Source organism: Tamandua tetradactyla, chromosome 25, assembly GCF_023851605.1.
Source record: "Tamandua tetradactyla isolate mTamTet1 chromosome 25, mTamTet1.pri, whole genome shotgun sequence".
NCBI classification, from domain to species: domain Eukaryota; kingdom Metazoa; phylum Chordata; class Mammalia; order Pilosa; family Myrmecophagidae; genus Tamandua; species Tamandua tetradactyla.
Window position 1 is genome coordinate 19,568,888 of NC_135351.1, and position 13,254 is coordinate 19,582,141.

Below are 13,254 nucleotides of genomic sequence, written 5' to 3' on the forward strand. Positions count from 1 at the left end.
CTATTGCAACATCTTGTGGCAGAGTAAAACTTAGAAATTAATACAAAGAGACTCAGAATTTCTTAAATGTATCCCCAATTCAGATTCAAAAGTGAGCGTAAAGGCTGCAATCTGTGTTAGGCAAATGAACCTCTTCTACAATCTTGACTCTTACTCTTGTCCGGGAGCTTGCATATTCTAATAAATAAGCAAGCTGGATGCCTAGAGAGGTAGATAAAGTCACAAAGAGGAGGACTCAGAGGAGAATACCACTGCTCTGTACGGAAAGAGGCTGTTAGAGGGAGCGGGAGAGGACATGAAATGTCCCTGGGTTGCTGACAGACAGACTGACCTTAGGAAGACACGTGCCAGCCACTAAATCGACGGGGCTACACTTACTGAGCATCTACAGTTGGAGAATGTTCTAGGAGACAGAAGGTTCCCAAGCAAGGAGGGCATGCCCTCAAATCAGCACACAATCTAGCCGAGCAGTAAGAACCAACTTGATGTGAATGAGAAACAGAAACAACAGAGCTGGAGAAAAACAGCACCATTAGCTCTTCGGAGTTCCCTCCCCACCTTCCAGCTGTCCTTCCAGATACCAACTAGAGACAGGGGGAGTTAGTAAGAGAAGACGCCATAAAGACTCCCAGCCAGGGATTGAAGAAATGGTGAGGAATCGTTTATTGGTGGAAAACTACAGGGATTCCATATTTCTGATGGAGTTGAAGGCACTGGCAAGGTCTAGAGGTGAAATTGTGAGTTGGGAAGAGTCCTCAACTGAGACAAAGACCACAAGTTGATACATACCTGGGGGGAAAGACGGGTGGGTCAAGGGAGGCTGTGATTAGGAGTTTAAAACTGAAAGGCAAGTGCAGTCACTCCAGACAACTGGGCAAAGCCATGAAGGCAACAAAATGACATACATTTTGGAAGGGCCTCTCCTAAGTCCAGGCCACTCTAGAGGTGTGAGAGATGGACAGCCGCCTTACAGGTGAGGCTGTAAGGCACTGGCTCTGAGGGAAGGCAAACAGAAAGAACTAGGAATCTAAGAGAAGTTAAAATTCCAGGAAAAGGCATGGGAGCTGGGTCACAGCTAAGATGGAAAAGTAATGACTTGTGAAAAATCCTAAATGCTAACAGGGAATCCAGAAGTGGAATTCTTCATCAGGTAGGGTTCCTAGATTTCCTTTTATTCAAGTTTCTAAACAGGTCATATTTAGGGCTGAGCATGAGAGCTCAGTGGATTCTACACTGAAAAGAGAAAAGCTGAGGTGGGGGTGGGGGAGAGGGTATTTATGATTGGTAAAGTCAAAACTCTTACTCTTTTATCCAGGCACTGGAAGACGCATTAATCATAAGAACGTTTTAAAGATCTCTATTAACATAGAAAGATGTTCATAACATATTGCTAAGTGAGAAACGAAGGCTCAGAAAGTATGTCAAGTATGATTTCATTTTTAAAACTACATGTAATTATTTGTATATATCTGCATAAAAAGTATTCTGGAAGGTGGTTCAATGGCAGAATGCTTGCCCTGCGAGACCCAGGTTTAATTCCTGGACCATGCACCGCCCCCGCATCAAAAAACAAACAAACAAACAAACCCTATTCTGGAAGAAAACAGACTCGAATTCTGAATGTCTGGGGTGATGGTTTATATCCCTGGTTTGTATTTTCCTAATTTCTCTTTAGGCCATGGCAGCAATTATTTGTTAGAGTTTTTTTTTTTTTTTTTTTCTTTAAATGAAAGAACACTTTTCCCATCTCTTAAGTTCCAAATAATGGCTCTCCTTATTAAGGGTGGAATAGCCTTTGCTTCATAGCAACGTGCAGCCTCTCATTACATAAAATACCACACCACTCACATCCTGATGCACAAGGGAAAAAAAGGAATGGGAATTCGAAGAGCTCAAGTCACAGACACACCTGCATGTGCACACAACACACACACAGAAAATCAGTGGCGTGAACAACAGCAGCAGCAAAGGAAAATGCCTGGCTTAGAGAGAAGGACCCCCCCCCCCCCAATTCCACCTAGCACTGGTTTCTGCAACGCTGGCGGAGGTCTCCTGATGAGTCTATTTTTAAAGTCGTTCTTGTAAAAGAAATAGAAATCCTAGCTAAAAATAGCATCACAATGAACACGATATGCAGAACAGCCCGAGATGCCAATCACTCCTGATGAGAACGTAGCAACAGGACCGGGAATCAGCCGGGAACAACACAGCGAATCTAAAACCGGGCCGCGTCGTCCGCCCACGAGCCGAGGGATGCGGGTCCTGCCACCAGCGTCAGCTTTTAATGTCTGCTCTTACACTTCAGAACTGCTGTTTTCATTAGAAATGAGGCGGCTGCGGTGGTCCTGGAGGAGAGGAGGGGCAGTACAAAGAAAAGAAATCCCAGCAGCACTTGTTTTTTTGTTTGTTTGTTTTGGCATGGTCGGCACTGGGAAGCGAACCCGGGTCCCCGGCATAGCAGGCGAGAACTCCGCCAGCGAGCCACCGGTGCACAGCCCTGTCTCGTCTGTTTTGTTTTGTTTTAAAGACTGCGTCTCTTATCATCTTTCCTAGACTAACAGCTTCACCTTGAACTTGGTTACAGGAAGTGCCTTTAATCAAAAGGCATCTGTTTCTAATTCTCCATCCTACAGGCATAAATTCACTATAGATCCTCACTGTGATTCATTATTCAAGCATTTTGCTATTTTCGTTCCTGTTGCTCTCATTTCTGTTGAATTAAAGTGGAAGTAGGAGAAAGGCAGACGGGGAAAACCTAAAGCAATTCACTCTAAACTTTATCACCTGCTAACAGCCATGGCAAAAAGTTTAGTAGGGGAAGTAGCTGAGCTATTGCCTAAAAGGTGGCTAAAAGACAGAATACTTCACTTATTCACGTTTTTCCTGTTCCCTACAAAGTATGGATATGCCATTTGCTAAAAGAGATTCGATTTGATGCTTTATCCTCATGACCAATGAATATTTTTTTAGCTGTTTACCCATAAAACAGGAAATTGTAGCAATAATAGTTAACAGTGATGGTAACAGGAAAAAAAAAAGAGTAATTGTTTCCTATTAACTTTGATCGTAAAAATACTGAGAACTAATAAACTTTGAGGCTAAGGCCTAAAAGCAATAATTTAGTCTGGGACATGGTTATTAAGTTATAATGGGGAAGCATCATCAAGTTGTTATCAGAGTAACTTCTGTTTCTAAGGTAGCATATTGTGGGATTAACACACAGTTACTGAAACCAGTAACAGTTTCCAAGTTATCCCTGGGCTGTGAGTTGCTAGTATACATTGAGGAACAGTTACAAGTCAACGCAAAGCATATCAACCAGAAGAAAGCATATCAGCATGAGTCCCTTTTCCAATGGGATTGCTGTTAAATGCTAAAGCAAATACCCATATGTATGCAAGGCATACACCTAACAATGGAAGTACTGAGAACAGAAAAATTTGCAGCGATGCTTGATAATATATATTGAATTTTTTCTCCCACCGTCAAGGGAGAAAACAGCATATTAGTTGTCACTTCAGGGAGGTAGAAGGGCTCCTTCTTCGTGTGAGTTTTAAGGAGAACAACATATACTTACTTAGAGCAATGATTCTTCTGAATGGAAGCAGAAAATATTGGGTGGGTTTGAGAGAGAAAACAGTTTGAGAAGTTGCTCCACTTATTTGGCTCAAGTTCATGAACCTAAGTATATAAGAATGTAGATATGAAGGTTCTAAAAATTTGCCCAATCTATAAAGTTGGTAGAGTTAGCCTTTGGACATCCAAACCCCTAAAAAAGCAGAACTTAAAGATTCATTCATTTCAGCTCTGTGTTTGACACAGAGTGACTATCTTAAAATGGGCCTGATGAAATGCATGAATGAAGGAGCGAGTAAGGGAGTAGGGTTTGGATACTTATGACCTTTTACTATGCCCTGGAAAACGATACTAAAGGAAGCATCCTTCCCTTAGGGAGCTTCTAGTCTAGCAGGAAAGGTAAAATATAAGTAATTTTAACACATTGTAACACAGTAGTCACACCAGACTAGAAATAAGGAACAGACGTAACAGGGAACAAGCACTGAGGAACCACAGGGAGGGGGCTGAAAAGCCTTCTAAACTGCAATCTGATTAAACTAATTCACACCAGGTTCTGTGGTCATTTAGAACCTAGAAACTTAATCCATTCGCATGGGTGCACACCCACTGTGAAGTAGGACCTTTTTATGAGCTTACTTCAGTTAAGGTGTGGCCCAGTCCTATCAGAATGGGTCTAAATCTTTTCACTGGAGTCCTTTAAAAGATAATGAAACTCAGACAGACAGAGCACTAGCAAGCAGAACAGAAAGCAAGAAGCTGCAATTTAACAGAAGCTGGAAAAGAAGGAAGTGGCCAGGAGAGGCCACTGTGTGAACTGCCATGCGCAGAGGAACCAAGAGCCAAGGATTACCAGCAGCCAGCCCCAGAATGCCAGTCTTCGGTAAGAAAGCATCACCTTGATGATGCCTTGATGCGGACTTTCTCTCAGCTTCTAAACCATAAGCTAACAAATTTCCATTGTTTAATTCAACCCATTTCATAGTATTTGCTTGAACAGCCCAGGAAACCAAAGCAGGTACTAATGCCTTATATGTGCCCTCCATCCCAGTATCAATTGCATTTTAATAGAAGGCAAGCAGGAGAAAGTTTTTCTTAGTACATGAGGACTGAACTGCTATTTGCGGCATTTCAGGCATCAATTCGACAGGTTGGTAAAGAAGATACTTCAAATAACACCACAAGGTAGAATGTCTACCCAGTTCTATCCTAAAAAGGTTCAAAGAGAACAGGTGGATGTTTTCATTTGTACATCAAAGAAAAAAAGAAAGCTGGTGAACTGTACAATAGCTTGATATTTATATGTATCACTAACCATACCTAGGTAGGTATTATCAGACAGAAGTCAGAATACACAGCGTGTATTAATTAGGCTGGCAGTTGCTTGCCTCCTAAGGTGCTTGAAAAAAAAAAATGCCCCCCACAAGCTCTCCCCAGGATGGGCCTAAATTCCACCATTAAAAAAATTAATCCTTATAATCCCATGCCAATGTAAAATACAATTATTCTGGCCAACGTAAATCTCTATCATCTCAATGTGAGTGTCCTGAGTATACTCTATTTTTCTCCATGAGCCAACCAAGGCACACAGACTGACCCCAAAGCATTCAGGAGAGGAGAAAGATGAGAACAGAAACAGAGAAAAGGGCCTCCGAGGAGAGGGCAGGAACCACTGACATTGAACTTCGCCTACTTTAAAATTTCCCCACACCAAGAAGACTTTTGTAACTGGTCTTCCACATTAGGTTTACTCAGTTTTCTTATTCCAACATTTTCTCCTGCCTGGAAGATGTCTAACAATTAAAAAAAAAAATCAATTCAAAATTTGCGAAGTTTTGTCAGAAGATGAATATATCTTCCACTAAGTAACTGTCAACCATGGCCACTTAATTTAATAACTGAAACTAATTTTGAATTTTCAGTTCCATAAAATGAAGTATGGTTAAGGATTCAAGAGCAAAATGGATTAAATGCATCCATATATCCCAGAGCTTTGCATTTCTACGTTTGCTGCAATGAGTAGGCGTGAAGAATTTAGATTCGGGAATGATGTAAGAGATAAGGCAGATTGCATCTGAAGGGCTTTAATGTCAAAATAAAGGAAAATGACAGCCCACAGCTATGACCTTATCCTCATACCACAGAGTGAAACTAAAAAGCCACTGAACGCAAGGCTGCGATGCTCTCTGGAGTCAGTCTTCCGCCTCCACCCTCCTGACACTCAAGTGCCTTCAACAGAGCATGGCAGGGTCTGTCAGTCTGCCCACGTGCATGTGTCTTTGGGAACGTGTGCCCCTTCTGTGTCTCTTTGTACCTTTCCCTCCCCCTTCTTCCCCCTCCCTCCCCCCTCCTCCCAGTACTTTACAAACACAATTTCAATCAATCCGGCACCACCTGTCTGACCTTAGATTGCACTTGCTATTCCCCTTATCAGTCAAGGGGGCAATCCACCCGTAGCCTTGTAAGACTATTCTTTCCAACTTAATTCTTAGGAAAAGTGTTTTAAATGTGAATAGCAGGAGATGATTCGATCACAGCATTGACTTCGGTTATGTGCTAAGGTCCCTTCTGTATGAGCATTGCAGTCACGTGGCCTCGGGCGACACAGAAAGCACAGGTGAGTAAGGAGTCGAGCTGTCAAAACTCCCTATGAGCAAGTGAGAAACACAGGGCGCAGAGTACATGCACATCTGCATCTACATCCCACTTCCCCAAAGAAGAAGGTTCTCTTTGCCTCAACTTGACATACTCGGGAACATATTGAAGAAAAATACGTACAAAAGGGAAATACTGTTTCGATGAATGTTTATGCAGAACCCCATGTAAGGTCACGTGTTGACACATGCATGACAGTTGGGCATTTCTCAGTCACCCCGAGTGCGAGGCTCACTCTTTCTCCTGGCAGTTTCTATACTCTGTGCTGGAAGCCAGAACAGACGAAGCACAGCGAACTACTTCTTCCTTTCAGCATAGGATGCGGTGAGTCAGTGTTTATACAATGCTCTGCCCTTAAAAGCAAATAAGCAGTAAGCAGCCATTCCAAAACATGTCTTGTTTTTATTTCTATTTCACGTGGTATGAAATTCACCAAACTATAAATTACAAAGTCCCCACTCACACATGTCTTTATCAGTCCCCAACATAACTATTTAACTAAGACTCTCTGATAAAAAAAATGCCTGAAATGCTTACTATGTTTTCAGCTGCAGACAAACGGCCTTTAGACTCTGACCTGGCACCAGGGTTTGCAAGTTCTCTCGCATCTTTGGAAACATATTCTGTTAAGCTGGTGGTGCCTGGAGGTAACACAGGCCATTCTCAAGGCCATCTCCAGCCCCAAGCAGGTACAGCAGCATGCCCCAATTGGCTTCCATGCAGACATCACACTTCCATTAGGGAACACAAAATGAAGAGCTCATATGGACAAGCATCCACCTCACGAGGAGTTGATTTACAAAAGGTTGTTCAAATTCCCTGAAGGGAGAAAGTGTAGGAACCTGAGTTACAAAAGTGTCCTGCCTGCCCCCAGAGGACTGTGCTCTGGGTTTTTGGTTTGTCTTCTTGTGTTCCTCCATCCCCTCTGCTCCCATTTATTTTCTATTATGGTTATGGGATGGGCACCTGAAGGCAAGGAGAGCCAAAATCAGAGGCCAGTGCAGGAACCATCCCTTCTGGCATCTAGGTTCTTATATATTTTTCCCTTTATTAGTGTATTACCCAAAAGGTTAGGAAGAAGACATGGCAAATGATTAGATTATCTGCTGTAATGCACATTCAGGGCTTCCCGTCCCACCCCCACCACCCCCCCCCACACACACACACTTGTTTTTACCCATAAAAGAAACCACTCTCAACATTTTAATTATAATCCCAAGGACTGAAAAATACCCTGCTGTTCCTACCAGACATCAAGTAGTTTCAGTGACAACATACTGGCTTCCAAACACACTGGCAAAAACCACAAGTTCCCACTCTCAGTAACTTGAATTTAGTGAAATGAAACAGTCATTTCTATTTCAGTGTTGTTGAAGAATTATACCTAAAAGTATAGTTAAAAGGTCAGACCTTAAAGTTAATGAGGAAGTACTGGTTCCATCCGAGGGCAGAGAAGCATGTTCAGAGAGCCCAAGGTCCTTGCAACACAAGGTCTATTTTAGGGCCAGAGAGAAACCTGCTGCAGATGAAAAGATCTTCAGCTTGGACGAGGCAGCAATATTATCTGGCAGGAGATGTTGTCAGAGACAATCTTTAAACAGCCCAATGATACGTATCTATTTAGAACACCAGATAGCAAGATCCTAGAAGGAGTGATGTAATGGAAGCTGCCGAGAATCAAACTCCCTCAACGGGTTCCCAGTTCTCCCACAAGATTTCATAGAGATAGTTACACAGGACCTGAGCCCCAGTCTTTTCTGATATACCTCCACCATCTTTTCTGGCCACAATATTTGGAGAGCATATCTTGACTCCGAACTACCTCTCAGTTTTCTTCTGAAGTACTTGCAGCTTTTTATAGCTATGCTGAGGATATCTCTGTTCAGAAACTTCCCTGAACATCTTTTAGGCGTTGGCTATTGTTTTAGCTTGTAATGCTGCCAGAAATGCAATATATCAGAAATGGGTTGGCTTTTATAAAGGGGATTTATTAAGTTACAAGTTTACAGTCTAACGCCATAAAAATGTCCAAACTAAGGTATCCAGAAAAAGATACCTTGATTCAAGAAAGGCCAGTGGTGGTTGGAACACCTCTGTCAGCTGGGATGGCACATGGCTGACATCTGCTCATCCTTTGGCTTCTGGTTTCAAACAGCTTCCCCAGGGGTGTTTCCTTTCTGTATCTCCAAATGTCTCTGTCGGCTCTGAAGATATTTTTCAAAATGGTTCCTTCTTAAAGGACTCCAGTAAGTGGCTTAAGATCTATCTTGAATGGGCAGATACATCTCCATGGAAACCATCTAATCAAAAGGTCTAAACCCTTAACAATTGGACTACCTCCAGAAGACAGGATTAGGAATAAGAACATAGCTTTTCTGGGATATGTAACAGCTTCAAACTAGCACATTCCACCCTCTGGACCTCAAAAAGACATGTTCTTTGCAAATGCAAAATGCATCCGTTCCATCACAATATCACAAATGCCTCAAACCATTCCAGTAACAATACAAATGCAATACAAAAATCAGAAACAGTACAAAATCTTATCAAAGTCAGTTACAGGCACGGTCTGTCCTAAGGCAAAATTGTCTTCTGGCTCTGGACCTGTTAAACTCAGAACAAGTTATCTACTGCCAATAAGCAAAGGAGGGACAGTCATAGGATAAATGTTCCCATTTCCACAGGGAGAAGCTGGAAGGAATACAGGGTCTCTGGACCCAAACAGTTCCTAAGACCAGCAGGGCAAACGCCATTAGATTCCAGAGTCTGAATCCCCCAACTCTCCTTACAGATGAGACTCTCATATCTTCCAAACTCACCGTGCCTTTTGGTTTGACAAGTACTAAAAAAATTCTTCTAAAATTCCAAGGGCCCCCCAACACGTGCAAATGGTGTCACCTTCACCATCATTAATTACTCCACTGCATATAATAATTACTCCACTCTATATGTCAAAGAAGCAAAAAGGTCTTCACACACAAGTAACCTGTCAATGCAATGACACTGATAGCAAATTCATATTACAGAGGAAATGTCTCCTCAACAGAGACTGGCAAGTTGCAATTGTTTACCTGTTTATTCCAATAACACATGGCAACAAAGTTTTGGTTTTTGTTTTCTTAATTTACCATAGCAGTTTCATAGCTGCCACAGCTAAAATGGACCAATCACTGGGCCAAAAACTTGACATACACTTCACCCACTCATCAGAGCAGGTGTGAGCAGCCCTATTTTATAGATGAGGAAAATAAGGGTCAGAGAACCTAGGCAAGGGTTTCTCAACAGCTAATGAGTGACACGTCTTGGATTTGTACCCAGGTATGAATCTCAATGTCTGTTCTGTGGACTAATACCTATATATCCAATGCTGTTAAAACTGTCTTCCTTCTAAAGGCACGGAAACAGAGGTACTGAGAAACAAAGTAGCTTGCCCATGGCCTTAAAGGAGGGAGGCATGGGAAGAGAACTCAGGAGTCCATTCTTGGCTTGGAGCTCCTGCTAATGGTCCAAACCCAAGGTGTCTGCACTTTCTTCTTAATTCTTAATATTTTCTATTCACCACTTGGCCCTGTGAGCAACAAGAACAAGTCGGGAAGGAGAAATAACAGATTCTTTCTGTTATTTCTGTATATCTAGGTAGGCTATGAAAAGAAAAGTATGAAACATGAAGTTCAGGAGACATAACGGGGCCATCATCCTGTGTCACAAAATTTCTTTAAAACAAAACAAAACCCCACCAAACCTAGGGAAGAATGTTAATCTTCCCACTCCACTGCAATTTGCATTACTTGTATTTACTATTCTCACCACTACGGAGAGAACCTGTCTTTGTTACTCGTGCATCATAAAAGATAATGAAGAGTCACCAGTAATGAATTAAGAGAGACACAATGATCTTTAAAAAAAAAAAAAAAGATGCAAAACTATCTCTCTACAATGTCAAGATGCACCTAATAGGTATTCATCGTTGCAGAAACACACAATGTCTTCTACAATTTAAACCCTTTCAACAATTTAGAATAACGGTCTGGATGGGCACACTACACACTGACAAACAGAACTGATTTATTTTATTTCATTTTAAGAAACATACTGAAAACATAAAATGTTCTGAAAGTATAAACAACTACCTGGAGTTTTATTTTTGTGCAAAAATACATCTTAATTCCAGTTCCAGATCACCTCTATTTATCCTTATTCAGGACAGGGAAGGGGGAATGAGTATCTGTTGAGCATATAAAATGTGCAAGAAATGGACATTTTATGGACCCAGCTGGCTTTTCAGCATAAACACTCAGTGACCAGTGGTTCTCTCAGCTCAAGTATGGTTGTTCAGTGGAGCAAGCCAGAGGTCAATGAGGACACGCACAGTCTTTTTGTGATGTAAGGATAGGCAATAAATATTTTATGTCACTTGTGGGTTTCAGATGCTCAGAGGACATCTCTTTACCTCTGCCTCCTGACAAGGTTTCTGCCTTTAGTCCCTTTCTTGGAGAAAAATGTCCTGAGGTCGTCATTCCAACCCAGACAAAATCTTTTCCAGGAGTTTTCCTCATAGAAAATGAGACCCAAAGCCACTGTCCAGGAGCTTCCATGACAGGTGGACTACAGAATAAAACCCCCATGGCATCCAGGGTAAACTACCCAATTTTAGCTTAATCCAGGCAATGTCAACTAATTTCGGAACTTTAAGATAGAACCCTCAGGATTTCTAGGTTCTTTGGATCCAAAGCAGAAAAGGGGTGGCAGCAGGGGGTAGGGGCTTCGGTGCCACTCGGCTGGACATCGAGGGAGGAGAAGAGTAATTAAAAAGCCGAGGACACGGTGGACAGGTTACTTGTCAATGCTGGGCACATGGATAAGCCACCAGAGCTCAGCTAGAAAGTTCCAATTAAGCAAACTGCTTTCAGGCCAGACCTGTCGATGGGAAAAGGCGCCAACACCGGCTGTCTTGGTGTTTCCTTCATCCTCCCTCTCTCGACCCCCTCGTTCCTCCCAAACATCTCTCCCTGTCCCCAGCGCTGAATGTTGGTGGCAAAAACCAGCCAGAACGTTGACCCAGTTCACCAGAAAATCAGACACCACCTCGAGTCCCATGGTGGCCTAAGACCTTGACACCCACAGGCCCACATTCTGCCTGGGAGGTCTGATAATTCTCGGTTTGTTATTGCCCCGTGGATGCTATCTGCACAAGACCAGGTGGCCCACAACCCTTCATAAGTGACACCGAGATCCCCTTCCTGGAGGCCTGCCCAGGTGGAGGAAATGCAAGATCTTCCTCCAGCAACACTGAGCAAGCCACTCCCTTCTGACCCTCTCAAGGCCACCCCCCTCCTCTCCTTCACTTGCATTTACCGAAGTACCAACCAGCAGGTAGCTGGGACACAGATCACCAGTGGAGCTGGAACCCTGCACTGCAAACTCCGATGACAGCAACCAGACACGGCTTGGCCGCTTGTCTGCCCCACCGAAGGGAGGGACAGGTGAACACTGCCCAGGGCACACACTCACCTTGACACACTATCTTTTAATCTAAATTTGTGCTTTCTGCATCCGTGACAGAGAAGGGGTAAGAAACCAACTTGAAGATAGAGGTTAAATGACTATTAAGAGGGCGGGCCACAGTGGCTCAGTGGCAGAGTTCTCACCTGCCATGCCAGAGACCTGGGTTCGATTCCCAGTGCCTGCCCATGCGGGAAAAAAAAATAACTATTAAGAGCCTATTTAGTAGCCAATGACATTTGTAACTTTGATTTGTACGTCTCCTGAAGGTGGAGGGAAGGGTATTTATAAGTAGAAGCACATGGGCCAGAAACAGGTACAATAATTGAGGCTGTCAAAAAGAAGGGAAAAAAAAAAATCTGTTTGTACAAGCAATAGCTGTCCCCTTTCCTAAACAATAGCCTCCTAATCTTATACCCTCTTTTCCTGGGTAAACAAAGAAGAAAAGGCAAAGGAGACCAGAAAACTAGGGCTTGCCATAGTAGAAGAGAACAATCTGTGTGTCCAGTTCTCTTTGTTCCGCAAAATAAGTTTTACAATGCTTACAATGGGTAGCAATTCGTAGGAGTCCCAGGCTTTTAGACTGCCTATCAGAGGTCTTGGATTTTTGCCATGCAGAAATTACCAATTTTCAAATCTGAGCAAGCTCCAAAGGCTGGGGGGAGGAGGGGAAGAGAAAAATGAAATGAAGAGCTACCTAAAGGGAACATTAGAAAACTACTTTGACAGAGAGTTTTCATTTCTAGATGTGTAAAAGTAAGGCATCCCAAAGCTCGTGAGAACGGCTGATATGCAGGCAGGTTCACATACAGTCTCGACCAGGGCAGGGACCCTAGGCAGCTAATTCTGCCAGCACTGTGGATAGGTGGGACTCAGTGCCGGGCACTGAGGGCTGGAAAGTCCCAAGACAGTAGATGATAAAGGTATTGAGAAAGAAGCAAGATTTAGAGGCGGAGGAAGATGCCCCAAAGAGCATGTTGACAAGAACTAATCTGAATTTTGGAAATACAAGATTCTGAAGAAGGATCGCCATTGGTATCTAACTTATATTTCCATTTTAGGGGACGGGTCTGAGGTAAGTTGTTTCAGGAACAGAAGAAAAAATAGAAAACGGGGCTTTGAAAAACTAACTTCCTCTAACATGGGTTTCAAACAGCTAATTTTACTCTCTCACCTAACAAGTTTTAGACTTGTTGAAGATTACTCTTTATGAAACTTGGTACATATTTGCTCAGGTTTCCTCAGAAGCGGGTCACCCAATCCTCAAGACTTCTGGAAGATGGATGAATTCTTCCAATCTAGGGCTGCACTTAGCAAGAACTTACTACAGAGCTACCACTGAAGTTTAATACAGTTATAGGTTGGGTTAATACAGTTATAGGAAGGGGTTAAATGACTTCCTCGTATAAAATAAATAGTTTCCTAAAAGTGAAAAAGTTAGAGAATTTTTTTTAAATGAGATTATCTTTCCACTTGTCTCATTACATAGTTTCCAGGATCAAGTTTTTTGTTGGTTAAGAA

The 13,254-nt window shown here is 42.6% G+C and overlaps 1 protein-coding gene across 13 annotated transcripts in view; it reads right to left on the minus strand.

Moving 5' to 3' along the window:
- ATXN1 (ataxin 1) overlaps positions 1-13,254 on the minus strand; it is a 442,577-nt gene that overhangs the window by 146,021 nt on the left and 283,302 nt on the right. The gene's annotated exons all lie outside the window — the stretch shown is intronic.